Genomic DNA, 16,351 nt, shown 5'->3' with positions numbered 1-16,351 from the left:
GTCTGATTTTACATCATTGCCCAATTCCAGGAAAGCTGGCTTTGTTTATTCTTTTTCTTATTCACTGTTAGATAAGTCCTAGAAGCTGACTCAATACAGAGTTAATGTTGGCTCTTAAACATATTCAAAATTAGATAAATTCATTAGCCTAGCAAGATCCTGAAATATCTAACTTAAATTTAAGGCACATTCAAGTCACCACTGAGGAGCAAATAAATTTATTTAATCACTGAAGTACAGAGCACAAGCATAACCCATGTAACTCCAGGAATTTCCTTCAGCAATCATTATAAAAATCATTTTCTATGCCATTTTTTGGGGGGACTTTATCAAATATAAACCTGTGAAATGGGCATAAAGATATAGCAAACAGACGAACATTTCTTAGAGCTGCAGACCAGTCATTAGCTGCAGACTAATCATAACCTGTCATGATTAGTGAATTCATTTTATATTTTATCTCACTGGCCTCGCCAAAGCTCATGCCTCAAGTTCTGTTTTGCCTCTTAGAAGTATCTTCTAAATATTTTAATGTCTTTTACTCTTGAATAATAAACATATAATGTCGGTAATTTTTTGTGAATAATTGAAAATACTAGAAGCGTGTGAGACCAACAAGCAGGTGTGTTACTTACAGGATTCTACCGTGTTCTTTCCATCTGTTTGAGTTTTGATTCAACTTGACAAGACGTAAATATGCTTAATTCCTGTGAAGAATAAAGTTCCCCTGATGATTACTTTCAACTGGAGTAGGGAACACGATGTAAGAATGAAAGTCAGGATTTTATTTCACTTGTCCTGAAGATCTTGTCTCCCCAAGGACAAAACATATTTCTGAGGAAAAAACAAGGAGAATGCTGTTTTACTTGGTGCCATCAACTCAAAGTAAATGTATGTTGATCTTCAGTATTTGCTTATACATACCATCTTTAAATGTAATAAGAAATATAGAAACTTTACTCTAAAATATTTCATTGCCTGCCAAGAGGAAATTTACTCAGAGTCATTGCTACAGGGAGACAGTTAAGCATTTTCAAGAGTTTGTTTGATTTGACACCTGACTTTTCCTGTTTGTGAAGTGGGTAAATAATATCTCCCTAATAAAATGTTTGTGAAGACTGCATGGGAATGTAAATATAAATTGAATGTGATATTTAGATTAAAACGCCTAGAATGATTCTTCAAAAAGTGCAATTGCCTCCTAAATATTAATCTCACTAATCCATCCTTTTCATTTTTAATTGAATTCATATTTATTTTTTCCCTCTATTCCATTGGGAAACTTAAAAAATGTGAGAGACAGTATTCAAGTGTAATTTGAAAGATGCAGAAAAGAAACCCCTAGTAATGCTGAGCAGTCATGGGACTAGTAGATTAGCTAGGACTATGAGCCATCCTGGAAGTTACAATCAAGCCTTTCTTCACTTCCTGTGATAGCACAGTCAGGTGGCAAAAATAAGCTCCAGCTTTTCTTGAGATCTGCCACACTAAACCTTATCACTGCCTATGATTAAGCTAGATCATTTACACGTAAGATTTTTGCCTGGAGTTGGACTTCTCAGTTCCTTTGTGAATGCAAAATTGGAAAGCAAGGGAATTTCAAGATGTCTGAGCAAGCAGAAGGAGGATATAGAAAATATCTCTCTCCACAAATGCATCAGGAATACATCTAGAGATGCAACAATTACCATAGAACACCAAATGAATACTATTAGGAAACCCTGAACACTGGAAAGGACTGTAAAGATCCCTGCATAATGGGTCTCTGAGGACAATTTCCCCACTTTGGTTTGTATATTGATTTTTTCCTTTTTTAAAAAAAATCATTTTTGCCTATTTGTTTTATTTCCTTTGCTTTATTCTTCCATTAGTTCTCTGCTTTGGTTTTTGGTTTGTTTGTTTTGTGATTTCATTGGAATTTTTTTTTAATTGTTTGATTTTGTTTTTAGATTCATTAGTTTATCTTGTTGGTATCTTGATGACCTAGAGGGGTGGGATGGGGGAGGGAGGCTCTCGAGCGAGGGGGTAAGCGTATACATATAGTTGATTCATGGAAGAGAAAATAGCAATCCACTCCAGTATTCTTCCCTGGAAAATTCCATGGACAGAGGAGGCTGGTGGGCTACAGTCCCTGGGATCACAAAGTCAGACACAGCTAAGCATGAAGGCATGCACCTGCTTCACTTTTATTGTACAGCAGAAATGAACACAACCTTGTAAAGCAATTATACACCAAGAAAAAGAAGAAAAAATTGGAAAGCATCTCACTCACATTAGACAAATACATATGTGCTAGAGAAAAAGCCCTTGCATTTCTAAATTACAGGGTAGATATAAAGGACTTCAGGAAAAAATGGATGTGTTCAGTTTGGGGGTAATATTTAAATAGATTGTGGTACATCCACATAACAATATGTTAAGTAATAGCTATAAAAGGTGTTTTCAAGAATAGTTAATGAAAATATTTGCAGTATAATGTGAAATAAAGAATGTAGAGTCATTCTAGTGTCAGTCTAGTCATTCTAGTCTGAATCTAGTATAGAGTCAGAACTCAGTTTATAGATGTATCTATGTATGTGTGGGTATGGCCTTGAGAAACATGTGTGCATCTGTGTATGTTCAGTTACTGGAGTCATGTCTGACTCTTTGTGACCCTATGGGCTGTAGCCTACCAGGTTCCTCTGTCCATGGGATTTTCTCAGCAAAAATGTAGGAGTGAATAGCCATTTACTCCTCCAGAGGATTTTTATCTAATGTTAAATGTAGCTATTTCTGGATAATTGAATTATGAAAAAAAGCTTTGTAACTTCATGAGATTTAACAAATTCTCAATAATGATCATGTATAACATATTTATTAAATATATAATTTTACAGGCAAATATTAAAACTTTAAAGATATGGTGTCTTAGCAAAGAAAAAAGATGCTGAGAAGCCTGCAGTGATGCACTTGTTAGCTCTCTCAGCACAGGCAGATGGAGCAGATGAAAGTAAAAGAAGTCCCAGATGTGAAAAAGAAAATTTATTGGAACCTGCATCTCCATGAAACTTATGCCTGCTTCTTTGTTGAACTCTTAGCTCTTTTTTGTGTGTGTGTGTGTATAAAAATACTATACTAATTTATTAATATATTAATTAAGCAAACTAAACATGAATTGATTTATAACAAATCATATTTGGAAGGACATGGGGGAAGAAAGCACTTTTTAAGATTAAAAAGTGGAATTATGACTGTTAGTGATGAACCAACCACTTCTTTACTCCCTCCATATTTAACCCTGGACCCTAAGCTGCCTTCATTCTTCAGGGGTGTGTGTGCTGTTGAGTAGCCTCCTGATTCTCTGGGTGCCCACCAGAGAGGCTTGATCTTACTGTTTTTCTGTAAATGTAACGTCTGCCATTTCCATTGTGATGAATGCCATTGAAAAACAACGGGACTTGAGATCATCACCACACTTTTTCTATTTTGCATCATGTTGACAACTTAAATTGTCCCCTAACAGCACAGTCCTTCCATGACTTTTTGATAAAGATTTGTTTTAGAGGATTAAGAATTCTTCATCTTGGCCTCACCCTTTCCTTTTTTTAAATGTAAACATAACTTTTATTTGTTTATTTATTTTTAAATTTATTTATTTATTTTTACTTTACAATATTGTATTGGTTTTGCCATAATTGACATGAATCTGCCACAGGGGTACATGTGTTCCCCATCCTGAACCTCCTTCCCACCTCCCTCCCCATCCCGTCCCTCCGGGTCATCCCAGTGCACCAGCCCCAAGCACCCTGTATCATGCATCAAACCTGGACTGGTGATTCATTTCACATATGGCAATATACATGTTTCAATGCCATTCTCCCAAACCATCCCACCCTTGCCCTCGCCCACAGAGTCCAAAAGACTGTTCTATATATCTGTCTCTTTTGCTGTCTTGCATAGAGGGTTATCATTACCATCTTTCTAAATTTCATATATATGCATTATTATACTGTATTGGTGTTTTTCTTTCTGGCTTACTTCACTGTGGTCTTGTTCTTGACATTCAAATTTTATTTTCCTCAAGAAACTCAAAGACTGAATTACTGTCATTTAACAAAGAGGAACAGATCCTGAAATAACAAAGGACTACACAGATTTTTCCTGAAAAGTTGATGGAGAACTGGTGGCATTAATTCTGTTTCTTTTCAGAATGATTCTTTACCCACATGGCTGTTTCCCTCCTGTTCAAGTAATCCAAAACAGAAGCAAGTAAGTTTCAGAATTACTGGAAGCTCAGCTTGTAATCGCTGAGCAAGTTAATCAAGAGAACACATTTATCACATTTATATCAATGTGAATATAATTTTTAAAAAACAAATTCCATGTGTAATGAATGTAGACAACCATGTACTCATTGACAAAGGCCAGAAGGTTGGGTAGCTTTCTTTCTCTCTTTTTTTTTTTTTTCAAAATTGCCTTTAACCTTACTAAGCCACTGTTTTCTCATTTAGATAGATATACAATAATGGAATTTTTAATATTTTAAGAGCTTGATTATGTATCTCATTTCATTCAGACAAGAGGACAAATTGGGGCCAAGCTCCAAAGTATTTTAGAAGAGTAGACTACCTCATAGATACAAAGTTATAGTGGAGTCTCATGCTATGAAGATAGGTGGAATGTAATGTTCTCAGTGAAAGAAATAAAGAAGATATACATGGGCATGAAGTAAGCAACTTGTGTTCTTCTGATTGTTTCTTTGATTTGCCTTGAACCCCATTATCTCTGCGGAATGTGGCAGGCACCCTCTACTGTGGTTGAGATCACCACCTTTGGGAAATCACACAGAAGTCAGGTTAAAGACTAATGGAGATAAGAATCTGCTTATCTGTCCCACAGGAGTAGTGGCTGCGGGGGCAGGAACGGCAGAGAGGACATACCCCACATCCAAGGTCAGGAGCGGAAGCTGAGAGGAGAGACCCCACGTCCAAGGTAAGGAGCAGTGGCTGTGCTTTGCTGGAGCAGCCATGAAGAGAGACCCCATGTCCAAGGTAAGAGAAACCCAAGTAAGATGGTAGGCACTGAGAGAGGGTATCAGAGGGCAAACAGACTGAAACCATAATCACAGAAAACTAGCCAATCTAATCACACGGACCACAGCCTTGTCTAACTCAGTGAAACTAAGCCATGCTGTGTGGGGCCACCCAAGATGGATGGGTCATGGTGGGGAGTTCTGACAGAATGTGGTCCACTGGAGAGGGGAATGGCAAACCACTTCAGTATTCTTGCCTTGAGAACCCCATGAACGGTATGAAAAGGCAAAAAGATAGGACACTGAAAGATGGACACCCCAGGTCAGTAGGTGCCCAATATGCTACTGGAGATCAGTGGAGAAATAACTCCAGAAAGAAAGAAGGGATGGAGCCAAAGCAAAAACAACACCCAGTTGTGGATGTGACTGGTGATACTGCATAGAAACCTGGAATGTTAGGTCCATGAATCAAGGCAAATTGGAAGTGGTCAAACAGGAAATGGCAAGAGTGAACGTCGACATTCTAGGAATCAGCGAACCAAGATGGACTGGAATGGGTGAATTTAACTCAGATGACCATTATATCTACTACTGTGGGCAGGAATCCCTTAGAAGAAATGGAGTAGCCATCATGGTCAACAAAAGAGTCCGAAATGCAGTACTTGGATGCAATCTCAAATATGACAGAATGATCTCTCTTCTTTTCCAAGGCAAACCATTCAATATCACAGTAATCCAAGTCTATGCCCTGACCAGTTACACTGAAGAAGCTGAAGTTGAACAGTTCTACGAGGACCTACAAGACATTTTTAGAACTAACAACAAAAAAAGATGTCCTTTTCATTACAGGGGACTGGAATACAAAAGTAGGAAGTGAAGAAACACCTGGAGTAACAGGCAAATTTGGCCTTGGAGTACAAAATGAAGCAGGGCAAAGGCTAATAGAGTTTTGCCAAGAAAACGCACTAGTCATAGCAAAGACCCTCTTCCAACAACACAAGAGGAGACTCTACACATGGACATCACCAGATGGTCAACACCGAAATCAGATTGATTCCATTCTTTGCAGCCAAAGATGGAGAAGCTCTATACAGTCAGCAAAAACAAGACCAGGAGCTGACTGTGGCTCAGATCATGAACTTCTCAATGCCAAATTCAGACTTAAATTGAAGTGGGGAAAACCACTAGACCATTCAGGTATGACCTAAATCAAATCCCTTATGATTATACAGTGGAAGTGAGAAATAGATTTAAGGGACTAGATCTGAAAGACAGATGAACTATGGTGGGAGGTTCGTGACATTGTACAGGAGACAGGGATCAAGACCATCTCCAAGAAGAAGAAATGCAAAGAAGCAAAATGGCTGTCTGAGGAGGCCTTACACATAGCTGTGAAAAGAAGAGAAGCCAAAAGCAAAGGAGAAAAGGAAAGATATCCATTTGAAGGCAGAGTTCCAAAGAATAGCAAGGAGAGATAAGAAAGCCTTCCTCAGCGATCAGTGCAAAGAAATAGAGGAAAAGAATAGAATGGGAAAGACTAGAGATCTCTTCAAGAAAATTAGAGATACCAAGGGAACATTTCATGCAAAGATGGGCTCAATTAAGAACAGAAATGGTAGGAACCTAACAGAAGCAGAAGATATTAAGAAGAGGTGGCAAGAATACACAGAAGAACTGTACAAAAAAGATCTTCATGACCCAGATAATCACGATGGTGTGATCACTCACCTAGAGCCAGACATCCTGGGATGTGAAGTCAAGTGGGCCTTAGGAAGCATCACTACAAACAAAGCTAGTGGAAGTGATGAAATTCCAGTTGAGCTATTTCAAATCCTAAAAGATGATGCTGAGGAAATGCTGCACTCAATATGTCAGCAAATTTGGAAAACTCAGCAGTGGCCACAGGACTGGAAAAGGTCAGTTTGCATTCCAATCCCAAAGAAAGGCAATGCCAAAGAATGCTCAAACTACCACACAATTACACTCATCTCACATGCTAGTAAAGTAATGCTCAAAATTCTCCAGGCCAGGCTTCAGCAATACGTGAACCGTGAACTTCCAGATGTTCAAGCTGGTTTTAGGAAAGGCAGAGGAACCAGAGATCAAATTGCCAACATCTGCTGGATCATCGAAAAAGCAAGAGAGTTCCAGAAAAACATCTATTTCTTTTTTATTGACTATGCCAATGCCTTTGCCTGTGTGGATCACAATAAACTGTGGAAAATTCTTCAAGATATGGGCATACCTGACCACCTGACCTGCCTCTTGAGAAACCTGTATACAGGTCATGAAGCAACAGTTAGAACTGGGCATGGAATAACAGACTGGTTCCAAATAGGAAAAGGAGTCCGTCAAGGCTGCATATTGTCACCCTGCTTATTTAACTTACTTGCAGAGTACATCATGAAAAATCATGGGCTGGAATCAAGATTGCCGGGAGAAATATCAGTAACCTCAGATATGCAGATGACACCACTGTTATGGCAGAAAATGAAGAAGAACTAAAGAGCTTCTTGATAAAAGTGAAAAAGGAGAGTGAAAATGTTGGCTTAAAGCTCATCATTCAGAAAACTAAGATCATGGCATCTGGTCCCATCACTTCATGGGAAGTAGATGGGGAAACAGTGGAAACAGTGTCAGACTTTATTTTTCTGGGCTCCAAAATCACTGCAGATGGTGATTGCAGCCATGAAATTTAAAGAAGCTTACTCTTGGAAGGAAAGGTATGACCAACCTAGACAGCATATTAAAAAGCAGAGACATTACTTTGTCAACAAAGGTCTGTCTAGTCAAGGATATGGTTTTTCCAGTAGTCATGTATGAATGTGAGAGTTGGACTATAAAGAAAGCTGAGAACTGAAGAATTGATGCTTTTGAACTGTGGTGTTGGAAAAGACTCTTGAGGGTCCCTTGGACTGCAAGGAGATCCAACCAGTCCATCCTAAAGGAGATCAGTCCTGGGTGTTCTTCGGGAGGACTGATGCTGAAGCTGAAACTCCAATACTTTGGCCACCTGATGTGAAGAGCTGACTCATTTGTAAAGACCCTGATGCTGGGAAAGATTGAGGGTGGGAGGAGAAGGAGACAACAGAGGATGAGATGGTTCGATGGCATCACCAACTCAATGGATATGAGTTTGGGTAATCTCTGGGAATTGGTGATGGACAGGGAGGCCTTGTGTGCTGCAGTTCATGATGTGCAGAGTTGGACACGACTGAGTTACTGAACTGAACTGAATTGTTGTCCTGACTCCTCTCTAAGCTAAAAGGCAAGAATATTTCTTAGATCCTCTAGTATGTGAGCAAGCAAGTTTACTTAGAAAGAAGATGAGGTTGAATTTATAAGGTTAAAGCCACCTATCAATTGGTCAGTTTCTTATCTTTCTAACTCATTTAGCTCCAGGATGAGTGAGTTAAAATCCTATTCCTGTCATTCATAGCAGTGTGATAAGGTAATACTTTAAGCTATCCTGACCATCAGTTTCCTCATCTGTAAAATGAGGCTACTACTTAGAACTTCCCTCAGTGTTGCAGAGATGATTAAATGAGTCAGCACATGCCAAGGAGGGCCTAGCACTGGGTGTGTTTGTCTTTTATCATTCTCTTTTTCTCTTTAACTGGTTGAATAATCTGTGTTCTGAGAGATTTCTGTCAGAACACAGAACATTTCTTTACATAGAGAAATGATTAATCATTTAAAAATATAAAGTTTATTGTCTCATCTAAATTACTGCTACTTTACTCCAGCTTGGGTATAGTCATTAGCTAACAGAAATGATACGGTACCGTGGACATACTGTGGATTTATGAGAATGCAGAGCAATTGCTCTGTGATCTCCACCAGATCAAATCTCAAATAAGTAAGCATTACAGCAGATTGACTAGTTTAAAAAGTTTTCATTTCATTAATATTATTTTTGTGCTTAATAATGTTTCTGTTTCATTATAATTTATCTCAGATTCACAAAATTGCTTGGTTCATGGTACACTGGAAGCATTGGTTGGCAAACTTTTCAGTCATTTTAATGTTATTATTATTTCATCCAATATCATCTATCTACTTATTTCCCTCTCCTGTAAAGGCCTTGGGCTACTCATTACCTGTTGGCCCTCAGATCCAACCAGTCTGCATTCCCCCTGCATGCCCTTGGCCTGCATTTTAAACAAGGAACAGACCCCCTACAGAATACATGTCCAGACTCCCTTATCCTCTGTTGTCATGTTAGGCTGGGTCAATAGAAGGCACAAGAAAGGAGAGAAGGGGAAAACGCAGGTGATTTTCCTCCTTGTCTCTCCATATTAAACTACCTGGCATGGATTCCATTTTCTTGACTGGAGTCTGACTCTATACTCACCAAATCTAGAGTATTTAAAATGCATTTTAAGTTATGCATATGTTGTTGAAAAGTATATGCTGATACTTGCAAGTTTTAAAAATTTACAGTAATAGACTTTCTTACTTTAAACTTACTACTCTTTTAAAAATCTAATCATGGTGTTGTATAAATTTTACTAATTTTAGAACACTTTATAGTATTCCATCCCTTACAAAGAAAAGAAATTCTACTATTATTTACCATAGTAATAGATATATAAATTGTTTTCAATTCCGCACTGCACATCAGGGAATGATGATACTAGGAAATTCCCTACATCTCATCCTGTTATTTTTGTTCAGTAGCCAAGTCATGCCTGACTCTGGAACTCCAGGCACTGCAGCACACCAAGATCCCCTGTCTTTCACTGTCTCCCCAAATTTGGTCAAACTCATCTCCATTGAGTCGGTGATGCCATCCAACCATCTCATCTTCTGTCATCCCCTTCTCTTCCTACCTTCAATCTTTCACAGCATCAGGGTCTTTACCAATGAGTTAGTTCTTCATATCAGGTGGCCAAATATTGGATTTTCAGCTTCAGCATCAGTCCTTCCATTGAGTATTCAGGGTTGATTTCCTTTAGGATTGACAGGTTTGATCTCCTTGCTGTCCAAAGGTCTTTCAAGAGTCTTCTCCAGCACCACAGTTTGAAAGCATCAATTCTTTGGCTCTCAGCCTTCTTTAAGGTCCAACTCTCACATTTGTAGATGACTACTGGAAAAACTATAGCTTTGACGATATGGACCTTTGTTGGCAAAGTGATATCTCTGCTTTTTAATATGTTGTCTAGGTTTGGTCATAGCTTTTGTTCCAAGGAGCAAGCCTTTTAATTTTGTGGCTGCAGTCACTGTCTGCAGTGATTTTGGAGCCCAAGAAAATAAATTATGCTACTGTTTTCACTTTTTCTCCATCTATTTGCCAGAAATGATGGGACTTAATGCCATGGTCTTAGTTTGTTGAATGCTGAGTTTTAAGCTAGCTTTTCACTCTCCTCTTTTACCCCCATCGAGAGTCTCTTTAGTTCCTCTCACTTTCTGCCATTAGAGTGGCATCATTTGCATATCTGAGGTTGTTGATATCTCATCCTAATGTAATGCATTAAAAGGTTTGCTATTATCATAAGAACTAAAGAGCCTCTTGATAAAGTGAAAGAGGATAGTGAAAAAGTTGGCTTAAAACTCAACATTCAGAAAACTCAGATCATGGCATCTGGTCCCATCACTTCATGGCAAATAGATGGGGAAACAGTGGAAACAGTGACAGACTTTATTTTTTTTGGCTCCAAGGTCACTGTAGATGGTGACTGCAGTCATGAAATTAAAAGATGCTTGCTCCTTGGAAGAAAAGTTATAACCAGTCTAGACAGCATATTAAAAAGCAGAGACATTACTTTGTCAACAAAGGTCCGTCTAGTCAAGGCTATGGTTTTTCCAGTAGTCATGTATGGATGTGAGAGTTGGACTATAAAGAAAGCTTAGCACTGAAGAATTGATGCTTTTGAAGTGTGGTGTTGGAGAAGACTCTTGAGGGTCCCTTGGACTGTAAGGAGAACCAACCAGTTCATCCTAAAGGAAATCAGTCCTGTATATTCATTGGAAAGACTGATGTTGAAGCTGCAACTCCAATATTTGGCCACCTGATGTGAAGAACTGACTCATTTGAAAAAACCCTGATGCTAGGAAAGATTGAGGGTGGGAGGAGAAGGGGACAACATAGGATGAGATGGTTGGATGGCATCATCGACTCGATGGACATGAGTATGTGTAGGCTCCGGGAGTTGGTGATGGACACGAAGGCCTGGTGTGCTGCGGTTCATGGGGTCACACAAAGTCAGACACCACTGAGTGACTGAACTCATTATCATCAGTTCAGTTCAGTTCAGTCGCTCAGTTGTGTCCGACACTTTGTGACCCCATGAACTGCAGCACTCCAGGCCTCCCTGTCCATTCAAATTCCCGGAGTCCACCCAAACCCATGTCCATTGAGTCAATGACGCCATCCAACCATCTCATCCTCTGCTGTCCTCTTCTCCTCCTGCCCTCAATCTTTCCCAGCATCAGGGTCTTTTTCAATCAGTCAGCTCTTTGTATCAGGTGGCCAAAGTGTTGGTGTTTCAGCCTCAACATCAGTCCTTCCAATAGAACACCCAGGAGTGATCTCCTTTAGGATGGACTGGTAGGGTATCCTTGCAGTGCAAGGGACTCTCAAGAGTCTTCTCCAACACCATAGTTCAAAAGCATCAATTCTTCTGTGCTCAGCTTTGTTTATAGTCCAAATCTCACATCCATACATGACCACAGGAAAAACCATAGCCTTGACTAGACAGACCTTTTTTGGCACTTTGCCATTACTTTAATGTCTCTGCTTTTGAATATGCTGTCTAGGCTGGTCATAACTTTCCTTCCAAAGAGTAAGGGTATTTTAATTATGTTGTTGCAATTGCCATCTGTAGTGATTTTGGAGCCCAGAAATAAAGTCAGCCATCGTTTTCACTGTTTCCCCACATATCTGCCATGAAGTAATGGGACTGGATGCCATGATCTTAGTTTTCTGAACATTGAGCTTTAAGCCAACTTTTTCACTCTCCTCTTTCACTTTAATCAAGAGGCTTTTTAGTTCTTCACTTTCTGCCATAAGGGTGGTGTCATCTACATATCTGAGGTTACTGATATTTCTCCCGGCAATCTTGATTCCAGCTTGTGCTTCTTCCAGCCCAGCATTTCTCATGATGTACTCTGCATATAAGTTAAATAAGCAGGGTGACAATATACAGCCTTGACATACTCCTTTTCCTATTTGGAACCAGTCTGATGTTCCACGTCCAGTCCTAACTGTCGCTTCCTGACCTGCATACAGGTTTCCCAAGAGGCAGGTCAGGTGGTCTGGTATTCCCATCTCTTTCAGAATTTTTCACAGTTTCTTGTGATCCACACAGTCAAAGGCTTGGGCATAGTCAATAAAGAAGAAATAGATGTTTTTCTGGAACTCTCTTGCTTTTTTGATGATCCAGCAGATGCTGGCAATTTGATCTCTGGTTCCTCTGCCTTTTCTAAAACCAGCTTGAACATCTGGATGTTCACGGTTCATGTATTGCTGAAGCCTGGCCTGGAGAATTTTAAGCATTACTTTACTATTGTGTGAGATGAGTGCAGTTATGTAGTAGTTTGAGCATTCTTTGGCATTGCCTTTCTTTGGGACTGGGATGAAAACTGACATTTTCCAGTCCTGTGGACACTGCTGTTTTTTCCATTTTTGCTGGCATATTGAGTGCAGCACCTTCACCGCATCATCTTTCAGGATTTGAAATAGCTCAACTGGAATTCCATCACCTCCACTAGCTTTGTTGGTAGTGACGCTTCCTAAGGCCCACTTGACTTCACATTCCAGGATGTCTGGCTCTAGGTGAGTGATCACACCATCGTGATTATCTGGGTCGTGAAGATCTTTTTTGTGCAGTTCTTCTGTGTATTCTTGCCACCTCTTCTTAATATCTTCTGCTTCTGTTAGGTCCATTCCATTTCTGTCCTTTGTTAAGCCCATTATCATCAGTTCAGTCGTTCAGTCGTGCCTGACTCTGTGACCCCATGAATCGCAGCACGCCAGGCCTCCCTGTCCATCACCAACTCCCGGAGTTTACCCAAACTCATGTCCATCGAGTCATGATGCCATCCAGCCATCTCATTCTCTGTCGTCCCCTTGTCCTCCTGCCCCCAATCTCTCAGCATCAGGGTCTTTCCATGAGTCAATTCTTCACATGAGGTGGCCAAAGTATTGGAGTTTCAGCTTCAACATCATTCCTTCCAATGAACACCCAGGACTGGTCTCCTTTAGGATGGACTGGTTGGATCTCCTTGCGGTCCAAGGGACTCTCAAGAGTCTTCTCCAACACCACAGTTCAAAAGCATCAATTCTTCGACACTCAGCTTTCTTCACAGTCCAACTCTCACATCCATACAAAACCTTGCAAAAACCATAGCCTTGACTAGACGGACCTTTGTTGGCAAAGTAATATCTCTGTTTTTGATTATGCTATCTAAGTTGGTCATAACTTTCCTTCCAAGGAGTAAGTGTCTTTTAATTTCATGGCTGCAATCACCATCTGCAGTGAGTTTGGAGCCCCCCAAAATAAAGTCTGACACTTTTTCCACTGTTTCCCCTTCTATTTGCCATGAAGTGATGGAACCAGATGCCATGATCATTATCATCAGGGTAGGTTGTTTCTTTTTCAAAATAAAAGGATTCCCTTTTACTTTTTATATTCTGACATTTTCTATCAGAGACTAGGATTGAAAATTATCAAATGCTTTTCTTGCCTCAATGAAATGATTGTACCATTTTCTCCTTTTTTCGCCAAAAGGATAATTTACATAAACAGATTTCTGTCTTAACTTCCCCAGAGATAAAATCTACACAATGTTATATTATGTGCTCTGTATATTATTATGTACTTTTAAAGTTGATTAATAAAATTATGCCTTACTAGGCAATCTATTCTTCTCCTTCATTTATATAGCAAAGATTCAGTATAAATCTTAATTTTCTACTTTTACCCTTATTAGTCATTTTTTATTATTTTTGTCCTTGCTACTTCTTTGCATTTACTTTCCTACTCACTGTGCAGTTTCACTAATATTCTTCTGAAAACCTTATCTATATGCCATACTTTTAATTTAAATTACTATGTTTTATTCAATATTTTATTGTCTTTCTTCTTCAATGAAGAAAGTGGGAGAGATTCAAGAGGGAGGGACAATATATACACCTATGGTTAATTCATGTTGATGTATGACAGAAATCAAACCAATATTGTAAACCAATCATCAATCAATTAAAAAAAATAGCAAAAAGAATTATTTAGCTCAGATGGTAAAGCGTCTGCCTGCAAGGCGGGAGACCTGGGTTCGATCCCTGGGTTGAGAAAATCTCCTGGAGAAGGAAATGGCAACCCACTCCAGTTTCTTGCCTGGAGAATCCCAGGGATGGGGGAGCCTGGTGGACTGCCGTCTATGGGGTCGCACAGTCGGATACGACTGAAGCGACTTAGCAGCAGCAGCAATCCTTTTACATTTATTATATTTACAGTTATATTAGGACTTCTGCTTTTGTATGTCCAGTTTTCTATATATCATATTTATTTCAGACTCTAGTTACTTTGTGTTCCTTCTTCACTCCTAATAGCATTAAATGATTTAAATTTACTTTCTCTTCTGATTTAAGTTTGTTTATTTGATTTTTAGTCTTGGTGATTCATACACATATTTAATTTTATGTATACTTATGTGTATTTCTTCCCATTTCTTAAGGACAATATTCATTTCTTTCTTCCTTCTGATATGTAGATAACCTCACCAAGTATATTTTTCTGCCCTTTCTTAATTTGGGGATATTATTTATTTAGACCACTTTAAAGCTTTTTTAACTCACTTATCCAATGTTATCTTCTAAATTTTGTTTCTTCCTGAGTCCATTTCTATTTTTGAGTACTTCCTCCAAAAGTGTTTTCAAAGAAAATTTTGCATATTAAATTTTATGCAGTCTCATATGCCTGAGGATAATATTTTGCTCTCACATTTATATTATAGCTTTACTTGATAAAAAAATTTATGTTCAGATTTATCTTCCATCAATTCATAAATAATATTATTCTATTACTTTCTGGCATGCAATGCAGTTGTTGGGAAATATGATTTTAATCTGATACTTATACTTTTGTAGGCTATTTTCCTCTCTGGAAGCCTTTAGAATGTTTTCTTTATTGGGTGACCTCAAATATTATAGCAATATATATATATATAAGTGGGTTTTTACCTTTAAGTTTAAGGTTATATCCATTCATCTGCTGATGGACATCTAGGTTGCTTCCATGTCCTGGCTATTATAAACAGTGCTGCAATGAACATTGGGGTACATGTGTCTCTTTCAATTCTGGTTTCCTTGGTGTGTATGCCCAGCAGTGGGATTGCTGGGTCGTATGGCAGTTCTATTTCCAGTTTTTTAAGGCATCTCCACACTGTTCTCCATAGTGGCTGTACTAGTTTGCATTCCCACCAACAGTGTAAGAGGGTTCCCTTTTCTCCACACCCTCTCCAGCATTTATTGTTTGTAGACTTTTGGATTGCAGCCATTCTGACTGGCATGAGATGGTACCTCACTGTGGTTTTGATTTGCATTTCTCTGATAATGAGTGACGTTGAGCATCTTTTCATGTATTTGTTAGCCATCTGTATGTCTTCTTTGGAGAAATGTCTATTTAGTTCTTTGGCCCATTTTTTGATTGGGTCGTTTATTTTTCTGTAATTGAGCTGCAGGAGTTGCTTGTATATTTTTGGAAGCAACCTAGATGTCTATCAGCAGCTGAATGGATAAGAAAGCTGTGGTACATATACACAATGGAGTATTACTCAGCCATTAAAAAGAATACATTTGAATCAGTTCTAATGAGGTGGATGAAACTGTAGCCTATTATACAGAGTGAAGTAAGCCAGAAAGAAAAACACCAATACAGTATCAGATCAGATCAGATCAGTCACTCAGTCATGTCCGAATCTTTGCGACCCCATGAATCGCAGCACGCCAGGCCTCCCTGTCCATCACCATCTCCCGGAGTTCACTCAGACTCACGTCCATCGAGTCAGTGATGCCATCCAGCCATCTCATCCTCTGTCGTCCCCTTCTCCTCTTGCCCCCAATCCCTCCCAGCATCAGAGTCTTTTCCATGAGTCAACTCTTCGCATGAGGTGGCCAAAGTACTGGAGTTTCAGCTTTATCATCACTCCTTCCAAAGAAATTCCAGGGCTGATCTCCTTTAGAATGGACTGGTTGGATCTCCTTGCAGTCCAAGGGACTCTCAAGAGTCTTCTCCAACACCACAGTTCAAAAGCATCAATTCTTCGGTGCTCAGCCTTCTTCACAGTCCAACTCTCACATCCATACATGACCACTGGAAAAACCATAGCCTTAACTAG

General features: G+C 39.2%; 1 long non-coding RNA gene across 1 annotated transcript in view; it reads right to left on the bottom strand.

Moving 5' to 3' along the window:
- Positions 1-318: 318 nt before the first annotated feature.
- The window catches only part of LOC113901340, a 63,003-nt gene continuing 46,970 nt past the window's right edge, over positions 319-16,351 (bottom strand). Inside the window, exon 3 of the long non-coding RNA XR_003513388.1 lies at positions 319-834. This is a non-coding gene — a long non-coding RNA (uncharacterized LOC113901340). The remainder of the gene's footprint in view (positions 835-16,351) is intronic.

The sequence above is a fragment of the Bos indicus x Bos taurus genome, chromosome 11 (assembly GCF_003369695.1).
Source record: "Bos indicus x Bos taurus breed Angus x Brahman F1 hybrid chromosome 11, Bos_hybrid_MaternalHap_v2.0, whole genome shotgun sequence".
Classification (NCBI taxonomy): domain Eukaryota; kingdom Metazoa; phylum Chordata; class Mammalia; order Artiodactyla; family Bovidae; genus Bos; species Bos indicus x Bos taurus.
Note: the sequence above shows the minus strand (reverse complement) of the source record. Positions and strands in the feature narration are given on the sequence as shown.